Below are 15,121 nucleotides of genomic sequence, written 5' to 3'. Positions count from 1 at the left end.
TTCATGAGGGAAGATTATTTTTGCATCAAAAGCTTAAAAGAAGCTTTCTCTGATAACTCACTCACTAGTATGCTTAAAGAATGATATGCAGAGCTTTGTGCATATTTATACAATTCTCTATACATTGAAAAGACATTTTGATGTGCTCACATGTCTTTCTTAATGTGGTTTGTTTAAATCTGGTTACAATATCCAGAATAAACATGTCCACAAATCAGTAGCCTGTCTCTACATCTATAAGTTTTCTTTATAGAGAAAGAAATCTTAGATCATAAGTTCATTCATTCACTCATTCTTTCAATCAAAACACAGTTATTGCATAACTTTTCAGTACCCTATGATACGACCTAGAAATTATAAATATTCTAAGACCTTACCTTAAAATGTAAATTCAACAAGACAGAGATTTTGATCTTTTATCATGGTGCCCTGTGGTCTGGAATGACACCTTGGTAGACAATTTGTCAATATTGAATGAATAAAAATAATCAGTATATACAGAATATTAATATGCAAGGCCCTGTCTTTTATCTTGTTAAATCTCACAGCAACACTCATAAAGGTGCCAGTATAATCACTACTTCACACGAAGAAAGTGCAGTGCAGAGAATTTAAGTTATTTGGACAAGACCACACAGCTGGCAAGCGTGGGTTCGAAGCTGAACAGTCTGAACAGTCTGAATAGAGAGCACTAGGGATGATGACATCTTAGGTGTTTACAACAGCTCGTCACAGAAAACAGCCACACACAGTGCAGTCAGAGGACATAAAATAATGTCCTATTTACTAAAGTCATGTACTACTTACTGCCCAATCTTAAAACTGCTGTATACAAATACAAAGTTCATCTGAGAAATGAGTAAAATTCTGATTGGTCAAAAAAAGCAAGATCAATTAATAAATTAATTAGTTCATTGTTATCTAAGAGCACTGTTCTTTTGTGTTTTTTTTTGTTTGTTTGTTTTGTTTTTAAGGATTTGTTTATTTATGGATACAGAGCTGGGGTTCAGGGGAGGTGAGAGGCTTCACCAGAGACACAGTGGGGACCAGAAGAGGCAGATAGACAAAGTACACGTCGGGGGGAGCAGCGGGTGGGTCAGGAGAGGTCTGTTGTGCCATGGGGATTGAACTCGCACAGAAGAGGCTGCACTAGCTTGCAGTGCTGTGTCCTAACCCCTTGCATCATCAGGGAGTGACACTTTCCATTTGTTTTAAGAGAAATCTAAGTAACTAGTAATTTATTTTTTTCTCTTGAAAAATCCATTTCTCTAACTAAATAATTTTGACCCATTAATTATGCCCATTTCTAAACAGTATGCTGTTCTTTCACAGCTTATACTATATCAATCTCACAAAAAAAATATTCTTCAAATATGCCAATCCTTCATTAGCTACAGAAGCCCAATTTGTTGTCAGTTTATAATATATTAATACTTAACATTTAAAGGGATTGTAATAGCTCTTTTAAATATCTTGTTTTGAAAATGGAATTGAAACCTACTGAGACTTTTGATTTTGGATTTTTGATCTATAACTATAGCACATAAAATGTCCTTTCATCAGTACTGATTTGGGCGACTCCATTTTGATTACTAAAGACTCATTAAATCACTAGACAGGAAGGAAGCTTGAGAGGTCATTTACATCTTCACTCACAGGCGGAACCCTACTTAACTGTCCCTGACAAATGTGCATCTATCCTATTTTTAAAGCTAAGCTGCAAAGGAAGTTCATATAAATTAATCACATACATAGCTCTTGAGAACAGAGAACTCAGAATGGCTCTCTTGATTTAACCAAATTATTATTGATTGCATCAGTACTTTCATAGTTTCAACTTCTTTTTGGCTTGTAAATTGGTAGCATCTTAAGGACTCAAAATTCTCATATACTTCTGAGAATATGAGAAATCACTCCTCCCTAATATTTTACTAGCCAGACCATGAGTGAAGTCAAAGCAAATGTACCATTAGGGTAAAGAGGCACTAAGTAAACTAGAATCCCTAATTCCAAATAATATCTTAAAATGGAAATCACTAAAAGTGATACACACATACATATATATTTACCTTCACTATACATATATATTTACATAATGCATTCTGCTAAATGAATGCAAATACTGATAAAGATTTTTCCCTACTTTAACTTTATATGATCTTTCCCTGTGGCCTTGCTTCTATTGCACACATCATTCATTAGATTATGAAAACCATTAATGTCAAGAAGCAGAACAAAATGAATTCACTGAGGGGCTGCTATTAGCATATCAAGCAGCTATTTCTCACTAAATATTCCTGACAGCTCTCATTATATATGATGGATGAGCTTTATAAGTAGTAGTAGTTTCAGAGGAAAATAAAATCTTTAAGCATACAACCACATGCGACTGAATAACTAGCAATCATCTTCCAACAGTTTATATTTTTCTCTTTTTAATAGGAAAATATTATAAAATTCATAGGTAGGTTAAATGCCCAAGTCAAAATTCATTTAGTAACATTAATTTATGACCTGAATTTTGAAAAAAAAAATTTTTAGTTAACATACACTGAGCCCATTCATTCAAATAATATCTACATAGGAAATGAGAGTAATCTGAGCCAAGTTGTTGAAAATCAGAATTTTGGAAACTACTGGTACTGGACAGACTTACACAGGGAAACCCAGAATATTAACTATAAGACAAAAAAAATATGATACTCTTCCTCATGTTTTCATAGTCATAAGAAAAAATATGAGTGTTCATTATAAGAGTGAAATAATAATCTTTGCATTACTGTTTACTTTTCTTTGCAAATAAGAATCAAGTATTATAAGTCCCAAGAATACAGCCATGCAACATGAAGGCATTATATTTTCTACCTTATTTTTCACAAACTGCAGCACAGACTGAATCCAGTCCATAGAAATAATGTGTTTGTTTTGCATATAACATGGGATTTCAAATGTCTACATTTTGTGTTGTGTTGTTTTGTTTTGTTTTGTTTTAATTCAACAATTGTTGGCACTAATTCCCTTTTCTGCTACAAATGCCTCTCCATAGCAGGGTTGGGTAGGGTAGGTAAACAGAGTATCTCTCACCTCATTAGGACTGTATTGTTTTTCTGATGGTAGAGAAATAATCCTCTATCAGCTGTGAAAAGACTTCTGATAAATAAGATACCTAAGTCAATGAATTAAATCATCCTCACTAGTCTAATTTTAAATGTATGGAAAGATTCAACATAATCTAACATAATGCTAATTTCTCATTAGTAGTAATAAACAAATATTTGAATAATCATATGAAATTCATTTGACTTAATGTATTATATATACATATATAACTGCATCAATATTTCAATGATTTAAACTTTTTTTATTTTAATCAGTAACATTTTAAGAATTCAAATATAGGGCCCTCCCTGGTGGCATAGTGGTTAAAGCCTTAGTGCTATCAAGCTATCACCAGCCACTGAGGCCTACATTCAATTCCAGGCCAGGGAGCTGACCCACATGGTGCAGCAGATCACTCCTGTCTTAAGTGCTTCTCCCCTCAGCAGTGTATTTCAGTAGATCCTCCTGCTCCCCACTCTGTTTCTGGAGAATCCTTTCACCTTCCTCACCTCAGACAAAAACCCTAGTTCTAGTATGCCTAAACATTTGATGATTAGTCAACATGTACATCAAATAAATGAATATACTTACACCAATGAAATTCTTTCTACAGTCAAAAAAATGCTCCTAGCTCTACAACTGTGTAACTCAAAAAGCACCTACTTCAATACTTATTATTCCAAAAAAGAATAAGTTTTTAACCAAAGACATTTAGGTTCTGGTTAATTATCATTGATATAATGTCAAAGTACATTTCTTGGAATATTAAAAAAATGCAATTTTCTCATTTTTGTCTTTACAATAATTTTAATAATTACTTCCAGATAAGTTATATTAAAATCAACAGATATTAATTTATTGACACATCTTTAGAGACAGCTAAAATAAACTTACATCAAAATAAAAATAGACTAATGATATATAAACTTATTTTCCATACTTTGGTTCTATTTTGTCTCATTGACAAAAATAGCTGGTGAAAAATATCCAGATTCAAGGTCAGAAAGGAAAAGTGTACCTTTATAATATATAATATCAAATTGTATCATCAGCAACCTTTATTATAAACAATAGAAGTAAAAAACTTTTAGTTTTATCAAAAATGCAGAACAATGGTATTCACAAAGGAAAAATGAATTATTTCAACCAACAGCATTTTCATACCTTTGGCTCAAATACTACCACTGGCAATAAACAAATAGAATACTAGAATATTCTATTTAGTGCTTTACTGCAAAAAGTTACACACACACACACACACACACACACACACACGTGTATGTGTATGTACAGCATATATAGTCACTTTAAAGTAAATATGTAGTAAGCATGGATCTTTATTCTATGAACTCATTAAGTAAGAAATGTCCAGCATTTATAAATCTGAGATCTGGGTAGCCACACTAATGAAAAATTTAATCAGGGAGATCTGGACTGAGTTTAAAATTAGAAAATAATTTGAAGAAAATGAAATTGTAAAAATAGTACAGAGTCCGTGTGTATCTTCACCCCAGCCCACTATCCTGAATAAAACATTTTGTGAAGCCATACTGTATTTTCAAAACCAGGCAGTAAACATTAACACAAACTTTAATTAAACTGCAGACCTCACTCAAATTTCTCACCAGTTTTTATAAGCATACAATTCATAAGTAACTATTTTTTGAAATTTTCTGACTTTAGTATTTTTCCCTAAAATGTGCATTATATATATGTGTGTGTTTGTGAAGAAGATGGATAAAATGCAAATAAATAATTATAATTTCCCTTTTTTCTTTCCAGATGAATCTCAACTGGATTATCCAAATTAATTTATGCCAAGAATAATCAGGATCTAGGAACCTTCACTGTGATCATAATTATGATTCCTTCCATATCACTAAGAAAATTTAACAATAATTTCAGGACTTTCACAGTTTTAATCATTTCACTAAAACACTATTCTGTACACCAAAGTAATTTCCATTAATTAATATCTAAACAGTCAGGATCAATGTTATTATTTTGCATCCAAACTAAAATATCAACACTGCTTGTGTTGATATTTTTGGTCAAATGTGATGATCTTCTTTCAAGGAAACTAATATGAAAAACAAACTGAGTCAGAATTACTATTACTATTTGGCATTTTGAATAATTTCCTTTTCCTTTGGCTGTGATCTTCTTCTTACACTTTCTTTTTCTCAGAAACTTTCTCATGAAATGAAATGAAATGCCTCATTATTCATTCATCAACAAGTGTTGAATAAATGACATGTGAATGACAGTAGAAGAGTTAAAAACATGATTGAGGTGTTATTCCTGCTGTCAAGGAGATAAAATGTGCACATACATTACTGTAAGGCAAGACACAAAGTGTTAAGGGCTAAAGAGAAATTTGTATAGGGCTTAGAAGAGGGTGTGTTACTTCCAGATAGACAAGAGTAGGCCCAGTGGAGGTTGTATCACATTAATAAAGGTACAAGTTTTATGTGGGCTATATATAGAGCATATTCTTTATTCTTTATATATTCTTTATTTGTCCTGCAGAAACATTACTTTTAGACCTCATTTTTCTAATCTATCAAATGGGAATAACATTGTTACCTACCAGAAAGGTAGGTTAAAAAAAAAATTGTGTATCTCAACTACTAAAGAAAGTGTTAGCACACACATTTCACCTACCTCAGTAGTGCTAAGCACAATATTTGATGGAGCTAAAGGGAGCACCAGTACTCTGCACAGACAGAATTTGTCATTACAGAGTTTTGGACAAGTATTACAACTGTAATGCTCTAGTATAATTCTCACCAAATTCTAAGTTAAATTGTTCACTTACTTTTTTCCAATATGGACAACATACAAACAAGAAATTAAGATGAACTTTTTATAATTAGAGCAGCAATTTTTCTTTTTTTCTATAAAATTGCTTCAAACTAATATTAGGGTTTTCCTCATATCCCCTGGGAATTTTCCCCTGGGAATTTTCATTATAGCTGCATTTATAAGCAACCTTGAAAGGTTTGTACCAAGGAGTCAGGGGTCTGGGGTGGAAGAAAGAAAGCTTTCAAATGGACTTTTTGCTTTGTGTTGTTTCCATAATTCTGGGAAAATGTTGTCAGGTTTCCACCCTCCCTCACATTGTTATAGACAAGCACACATCCACACCCTTGTGGCACTACAGCTTGCAAATGTGGTCATGCCATCTGCCATGTGAGTCTGTCAAAGCAGCAGTCCTCCTGGAGACTAGGACCAGGTTCTTCTGGGCTGAAAAAAAGATAGCTCCAACCCACACAACCACACAAGAACTTTTTCCATTGTTCCTCTTCCCATAAGAAACTAGAAAATAGTAATTAGAGGAATTAAAAAAAAAAAGTCATGTTAATACCCAATGATCAAGTTGGGTTTCTTTGAACAACTTAAATTCAAGCAGAAGAGTTTTAGCTGCATCATAGTCTTTCAAGTTTTGCCACCAGAACACTGGTCAATAAAGTCATTTCCAAAAAGTTATATAAAGAAAATTTTTAAAAATAAATAAAGATTGATAATATTGAAGGTGTAGGTTTGGGATAAGACAAGAGGCTCTATAAATGTTGTCTGAAAGGAAAATTTTTAAAAAAACAGTGACTTGCTATCAGATGCTGGGTTTTCCTTGCCTTAATGAAGTTAAAAGACAATTTAATGGACTCTTTCCACCTGAGCAATTTCAAATTTCCTCAAAACTCTTTAACAATTTTAAAAGCACATGCTTCCGAATTCATTGCCAGTTTATTGAGCAATTTAATAGTAAAAAGGAAACAAGGTAAATAAATCAATGGGAAGATTTTAGCCTAAAAACATTATCTCTACAGCATTATATCTGCAATATAACCATTCGTATTTGGTGGCTTGTTAGCAGCTGTAGCCATAAATCTTAATGGCCAGGATATGCACAGGAAACGTTACACAGCTGTTAGCTATCTATACACAAATATATGATCTTTTAATCTATGAACAGTAATCACTCCTTGGAACTGATGATGTGAAGACAACTTTCGTAGTCAATTTACTTGTGCAAAACTTTCACTGTACCTTCAGTAATAATTTCAGTCCTTATCCAAGGGACTCTAAAGTACTATTATGTTCTCTCAGCTTCCAGATACCAAACACAAACACCTTTCCCACCTTCAATCAGTCACCTGAACTCTAAGCCTTCCACCCTCTTGTCAAGGAGTCCTGACAGGAGGAATCAACCCATCCTCACACTCAATTCCAAGGCCCATTTTCAAGAAGTCTTCCAAAATGGTTTGTTACTCTCAAGGAACTTCCCTAGATCTGCTAGTTAGGCTCCTGTCTTGCTGACTGGTGCCAATTGCCCTTATTTACCTCTGGACTTTTCCAATTTATATATATTTTACTATTTGCATCTTCAGTAAAATTTCAGCAAATTGAAAGCTTCCATCTCCACAAGTAGTGTGGAGAAACAATGATATGACCTTTGGCATCAAACATACCCAGAGAGCTAGCCAGCTAATATTGGTCATGCGAATTGAAGTAAATATTTAAATTTCTCTGGACCTTATTTCCTTATAATACCCCTGCTATGATTAAATTTGTTGATATGTGTTTTATGTTCCAGACTTGGTACTAAAAATTAACAAATAATGCCCCAAACTATGTAACATGTATTCCCTCCCTCTACCTCCTAATCACAACTTTGCTTAGATTAACTGGATGGCTGGATCACCACTGTGCATGGATAAGTATCCCTAACACTAAATGCACAGATTTGAGTGTGTTTCCTCTTCCCTTTGTCAAAAATCAACAAAAAACACACACTAATTAAAGGACAATAATACAATATTACAATGAGGAAGAGAGTCCAGCATAAACTGAATTCAAATTTGGTTTGTACAGAGGTAATTTGCTTTTGTTTTTATGAGAAAGTCATATAGAAGTTTAATAACAACATGTATATATATTTGTATTCATGGAGAGGTATAAGATGATGTAGAAACAAAGTCAGTGGTTGAAGCATCTTTAAGTGAGGTGAGGGCAGACAGGGGTTTCACTGTTTGCAGTTTGAAGTCACCAGAAAAATAACAATCTTCACATTAGGCACAGCCATGTTAGTGGGTTCTCTGAAACTAAGTTCTTCATTTCCAATTTTCATGGTAAGAAAAAATACAGTTATAGCTTCAATCATTCTATGATGGAAATCTTTTAAATGAAAATGAGAAAATCAGGGGACAAGTGAATGAGCGTTTGGTAGAGTAAGAAGTGAAAAATTACCAAAAATGGGAAGGAAATAAGGTTCTTGTAAAATCCATGTGCATTTATTGATTACATTTATCAAAATTCAGTCTCTACTCTCCAGCAGACTGAGAGACAGTGTTGTCTCTTAGGTGTTAGCGGGAACAAATACCAAGTTCTTATGGCAGCACTGAGTTTTCTCAGGTCGGTTCCTTAAGAGGGATCTGGAGCTGCATCTTTGAGCTGTTAGAAACTATGTAAATGTTTTGCTCTAGGCTTCAGAAGCCAAGGATGGGACTAGGTGAGAGTTTAGAAGAGCCCAATTAGAGTTTGGTCAAGGGAAGAGCCTGTTATTCACCTCCTCTTCCTTTTGCATCCTGTCTATTGAAATACAGTCACTAAGATTTACTGTCACCCATATCTCAGCACCTTTGCTTGGAAAGAACCCACAGAATTTGTAATCTCTGACCAGAGCATTTTCTCCATTAGTCTGTGCTTCACCTTTTAGCTTATTTTTAGTGCTTACTTAGTTTCCTTACAGCCTCTCCCACTTATCAAACATCTCTGTTTAAGAGCTAAGTTTCTACCTAACTGCATTACTACAAATGCCTAGGCAAACTCTTAAATCAAGGGCCAGTGAAAACACTTATTGTTTATTTTTCCATTCCTACTTGGGATAACCAAGTAAGCTGTCCATCACTGATTCGCAACTACCATATCTGTAAATTATGTTCCAACATACATGTTGTAATTTTCAACAAATTATATATTTAGAGATAATTAATTGTAGGCCTAAATAATGATGTTACAGTATTTCCTGTTTCCTTTTCTTGAGTAACAAGTGATAGAATATGCCTCAGTTTTTGATATAGGATGCTAGTATGACAGACATTATATATAAAATTTATGTAAAAATATAAATATATAAATATAAAAGCAACTCTGAGTTATGATTCTTTACACTTTTGTGTACATACATAAACAGTATGTTTCCTAACATTTTTGAGGTCAAAAAATGTGATACACAACCAAAGACAGCACCAAAGTTCTCTAGTCAGAAGAATGTGGTTAGATGCGACTTTTACCTGATCTTATTTAAATACTTCTCTCGCAGGCTCATCCCTGTAGGGCAGACTCATATCCAGCTCCTCAGGTATCAGTGTATAAGCCCCAGCCTCCTCTGGGGTGCCATTATAATCCTTTTTAGCTCCATAGCAACTCTCTCCTGTGAGCCTAAGATATCAGATAACTATCATTTACTAAGCTATTAAAATAAAGGCTTTTCAGCTTCCTCAGGTGCAGAATTGGAAAGAAGCCTAGAAGCCTGGAAGGCTTACCTGTCTGGCTAAGTCCCTCAATCTATCAATTAAATGCAGAGTGGTTTGTGTCACCACTGCTCAATGGAATCTAATTTCTCTTTCTGGCTTCTGAGTGCTATAGTCTCTATTTTCTGGTTTCTTCCTATTAAGTCTATTTGTTGCTAGCTTCCTGTTTCTTCCTCTTGAGTAGTACTATAATTAATGGATGCTATTGTTTCCCAGACTCTCTTGGTTGCCACTTAATCATTTTTACTGTGTATACTAAAGATAAGAAGGTTTTAGAAATGTCATTAAATTGCTGCAACTCTACACTATTACAGACAGCTATATGCAGGTTACAAAGTATAATAATATAATAGCAGGGGGTAAAATTATTATGGTAACTAAGGTAAAACGCAAATGTCTCTTGAATTAATTAATTTTGTAGGCTCCTTAATTTGAAGAATATTCAGGAACCTTAAAGATTCAAGGAAAACGCTCTCCTCCCTTTGCACAGGTATTATTTAGACAAAGGACTATCAAGTGGCAGGACAAGAAAGGGGAGGCCTTGTGTGTGCACAATGAATAATATCACAGCTCTCCAAATGAATTTGATGTGGTGGTTTTTATTCCCCTGCCCTACCTCCTAAGACACACCATGCTAAATCAGTTTAACAAAAGAAACTTTAAGACCAATCCTTTTCTACAAACTCTCATTATTCTACAGAATTTTCATAAATTGTGTTAAATCCAACCATAAAAATCTTTCTGTTGTCCTGGCAGAAAGCATTATGGCCAGTGCCTGGTGACATGGTCAATATAGCAAGAAAATGTTTACCTTATGACAAAAGGATAGTGAGTCCCCTTTTTCCATTAAATTAGTAAAATTGAGTATGTTTTCCAGAAGATCCTTAAAGGTATTAGATACCTTTTGTTCTAAATAAGTAAGCATTAGAAAATGGTTAGAGACTTCAAAATAATAGAAAGAGAAGACACGTTGTCTACTGTCACTGGCACAGTTAAATTATATCCATCAAACAGAAAGGAAGCTAGTAAAATATTTCTATTAACTCATTCTATTTTTAAAAATCTTATTACCGTCATGTTTAATAAGGATATTTAAAGTGTTTGAAAAAAAAATGTATGATCTCTTTTTCTAAGGAATACATTTTTGCTGTAAAGAGCTTCAGACTCTGAATTAAGGGATGCTATTAAGTTTAACTGTAAAGAGTATAAGTTTAAAGATGCTAATGACAAAAAGTTTACTATTCAATCCCATTTACCTTAATAATTTTGGGCTGTAACCACATACTATAACTCTGAAAAAATGTAGTTATATCTAATATAATACTCTGAGACATTTAAAGATCTTCATTGACTATAAATTCAAAGTGTATTTTTAGATTAGGCACTAGAGAATAGTATGCTTTAGCTATCTCTAACTATTCTTACTTTGAAAGATGTCAACACATATGCAAATAGTATCTCATAATAGGAAAATATAGGAAATAATGGATAGGAAAAAATATAGGGAATAATGATTCTATATCAGGAAATCTAGGTTTAGAATCCATTTTCATATCCGACTTACCTCACAAGTCATCACTGTACATATGTCACTTCTTTCAGTTACAAAAAACAAAATGGTAAAACATCTTCCCTTATAGGGCTAGCAAAAAAGACTAATGTAAAATAAAAAGCACAAACAAGTAATTCATATTATGCTCCATATAAATGCAAAAATAAATAAATAAATAAATGATCTAGTCATTTGATGACAAGGTTGTAAAATGACAAAGATTGAGGACACAGACTTCTGTAAGACAACTACAGGGCTGATGGGCCCCCAAATGACACTCAGTTCAATAATTTAGAAGATGAACATAACTCAAGATACTCTAAAATTGATGGCTTGACTACAGTTTATTACAAGGATATGATTGATACTAGCCAATATATATAATATAAATTCCAAAAAGTTTCAGAAGTTTTTCTGGTGACCTCTGTCATCAGAAATCTATTCTAATATCATTGTATGACAATGAACGTGGAGTATGATCAACTTGAAAGCTCATCCAATCTATGTTGTACAGAGGTTTTATTGGGGCTTCATTATGTGGACATAATGGCTGCTTTTATTGTCAACATGGTCAAACTTGGCTTCCAAATTGACTGGTAGGGTCCTAAGTTCTTAGCCTAAGTCACATTGTTGCTCAAGTAGGCATAGTTGACCCCAATTTTTGGACTGTTAGAAGTGATCACTGATCCTTCCCCTCGTATCTGCAATGAATAGCCCCCACTTAAAGCAAAGGCACTTTTATTAGATATGATATAAGTCATCTCTTAGAAGCTGAAGCCAAAAAGCATATGTCTCTTTGGTCAAAATCAACTTTTGCATTACACAGATAGACTATCCTAGATTTTGATATAAACATTTTGGTACTGTTTACCTAAGAACTAAGAATAAAGCTAAGAAGGGAGTGAGATTCAGGGGATATCCCTGAATATCTGTTTAGATATTCTACCATGGATAGATGATGGTCATTATATGTTGGACAACATGGTAGAAGCAATAGTTCTGTCAGTTTTGTCTATCCCCACCAGAAAAGTCTTGGAATGGAAAGAAACCAGAAGTACTAGGCCAACTACTAGACAAAAATCTGTCTGTGTCTTGGAATGGATAGAAACCGGAAGTACTAGGCCAAAGTACAGACACAAATCTGTATATATCCCTGGTTGTTCTAGTGTTTCAATCTAATTTCAAGAACACAATACAGTAAAAACCATATAGAAATTCCAATTTTTCTGTTTAAAATGCATAGTGATGATTCCTCCTTAACAGATTCTATGACAGTTCTGCAAGCCACATCTGTGAAACAAAGGCTCTATCCAGATGCATTATAGAATAGTATACATTATAAAGTTTTATTCTCTCTTTTGAATGTTAGCAAACACTATTGGGTAATAAACCAAAATAAAAGAAGAAGAAGAAGAAGAAGAAGAAGAAGAAGAAGAAGAAGAAGAAGAAGAAACAAAAGAGAGAGAGAGAATGACACAGAGAGAAATATAAAAGACCAAGCAACCTATTTGTATAATTCATACACACAGTGAGATTAAGCATGGGGTGGGGGTGGGGGGGTCTTCCCAGGCAATGGATTAAGCAACAGTACTAAGAAGCTATCCACATGCAGCCACTGCAGAACAAGTTTGTTCCCAGTCAGGGACGTGGCCTACATGGCACAGCAGACCTCTCCTGTATCTCCCACTGCTCCCCTCAGCAATATATTTCAGTAGATCTGTCTTTGGTGAATCCTCTGCCCCCACCCCCAGCACCTCTGGCCTGCATCCCAGCTCTTGTATTCATAAATAAATAACTCTTAAAGAAAAAAAAAAAAGATGAAGCATGGAAAATGACTCCAGATACAAGTCAAGAAAATAGAAACCAAAGTAATTGTTTAAAACAAAATTGAGACAGAATTTCTATGCCAAAGTGATGCGGTGTCATGGCATTTCTACAGAGTTCCATGACCACAACAAAGGAATATACTTGAGCCTGGATGATAAAGAACAGAGAGATAAACGGAAAAAATAATAAGCTGTATGCAGGTATTTAAAAGACTTCCGGGGAGTTCTGCATCAGAATACCATATGCATCTAAATAGTCTGTCTGAGACCTCGAACAACTCTTTTACCCATGCCCTTTAGTGGGACATGCTGTTTGTTCTGCAGCTTCTTGAGGCCTTTGCATATAACACACCCTCTGACTGGATACCCTTCACCCAGATGTTCACCTGGTCCCCTCCTGAACCTCCTTAATGGATTTTTAAAATGTCAACTTCCCAGGGAGGCTTTTCCTAATAACTTGTTAAAAATTTTCAATCCCACCCTCAGCTACCAGCACTGCATACTTCCCTTCCTCAGCCTCCAGTGCTGATCATTCCTTTATAAATTAATCTTTAAAGGTGTATGTTATTTTCTGTGCCCTTTGCTAACTTGTAAGCTTCATGGAGCAGAAATTGTTCTCTTGACCCATCAAGGTCTAAAAGAATGCTTATTGACACTCAAAACACATGTGAATATGATTATTTATGAATAAGTATAATGTTCCAAATAGAAACAGTGACCTGAGCAAAAGCAAAGTCCTGTTTGGAGGCACTGGTGAAAGCCAGTGTGATAATAACATAATATCACAGGAAAATAATCAATGTATGAGAATTTATTTTAGTTACTAACAACGGCCATGCATTTATGAATATGTGACATATCTACAAAATAATATTTAAATTTGGAATAATGCAGCAATCAGAATAAAGAAAATTACCAGAAGTTTAGAAACTAAAAAAAATATTATTGGTTCAAACTAAACAAACAAGGAGTGTGTGGCAAAAACACAGAAACTGGATAGCTATATATACTAACATTATATGCTACAATTCTAAAGAAATATCCTTTTGTTTTTATAATACATATCTGTATGTATCTAGAGAGACAAATACATATACATATAGATGTGAATGTACTTAAAAAACAAAAGGCATATAAGAAAAATATTTTGCCAAGAAAAATTTTAAGTAAATCCTAAATTTCAAAATAATCCCACAGTTACATTGCATCAAATTCCTCAGAATATCACGAGTCAGAAGAACATTGCTACTCTTTTGGACACATTAGTTAAAACATAAACTTTATTTGATTCAATAAATATCCTTGATATTTCTGATCCTTCTGGGACCTTCACTTGCATATATTTTTTTTAGTATAACTTGAAAGCTGAACAAGCTAACAGAGTCTAATAAAAATGCCAGATTGTAGAATGAAGTTGGAGTTAGAAAAATTAATTTGAGTTTATTTTTAATTTGGAAACAAAAACCTGAGGACACCATTAGAACTATAAAATGTTAATTTAATGCAAGCCTTCAATTTTCTTGTATTAGATTTTCCCACTAACAATCTTTTAGCAACAGTTTTCATTAAGTTTTAGAATATTATCAAAAATAAAACAGAGCATATTTTAACCAATAAAATTAGGATATAAAATAACTAGTTGAAATCAAGAGTGATAATTTACTTCCCAGAAGAAAATTCTGAAAAGCAGTGTAAAAATATTCCCAAATTTTTATCATAATTTCAATCCATGGCAAGTATGACATAGTTTTCCTAACAACTGATTTAGACTTGAATTCTTCAGTGTTGGCATCTTTACCCTGAAATGAATTAATGGTGCTGACATTGTCATTTAGTATGAACATGTATAAAAACTACATTTGAGAACCCCAGTCTATATCGGAGAAACTTGTTCTTTGGTCTTTGATGGTTAACAATGATTTAGCAGCGAAGCCTGGGGAAAGACCTTGATTTTCATTTCTCTATTATAAATATGACTACTACCATGACCAACCCCACCTTTATTAACCCCAAGCTTTACAAGGCCCCATTTGCGAAAGATTTTACCTATCTGAAGATTTTTTGACTGATATTTTCTATTTCTATCCATGTTTTACTTTTTTTTTTTT

The sequence above is a fragment of the Condylura cristata genome, unplaced genomic scaffold (assembly GCF_000260355.1).
Source record: "Condylura cristata isolate star-nosed mole 26May11 unplaced genomic scaffold, ConCri1.0 scaffold00002, whole genome shotgun sequence".
NCBI lineage: Eukaryota > Metazoa > Chordata > Mammalia > Eulipotyphla > Talpidae > Condylura > Condylura cristata.
Note: the sequence above shows the minus strand (reverse complement) of the source record.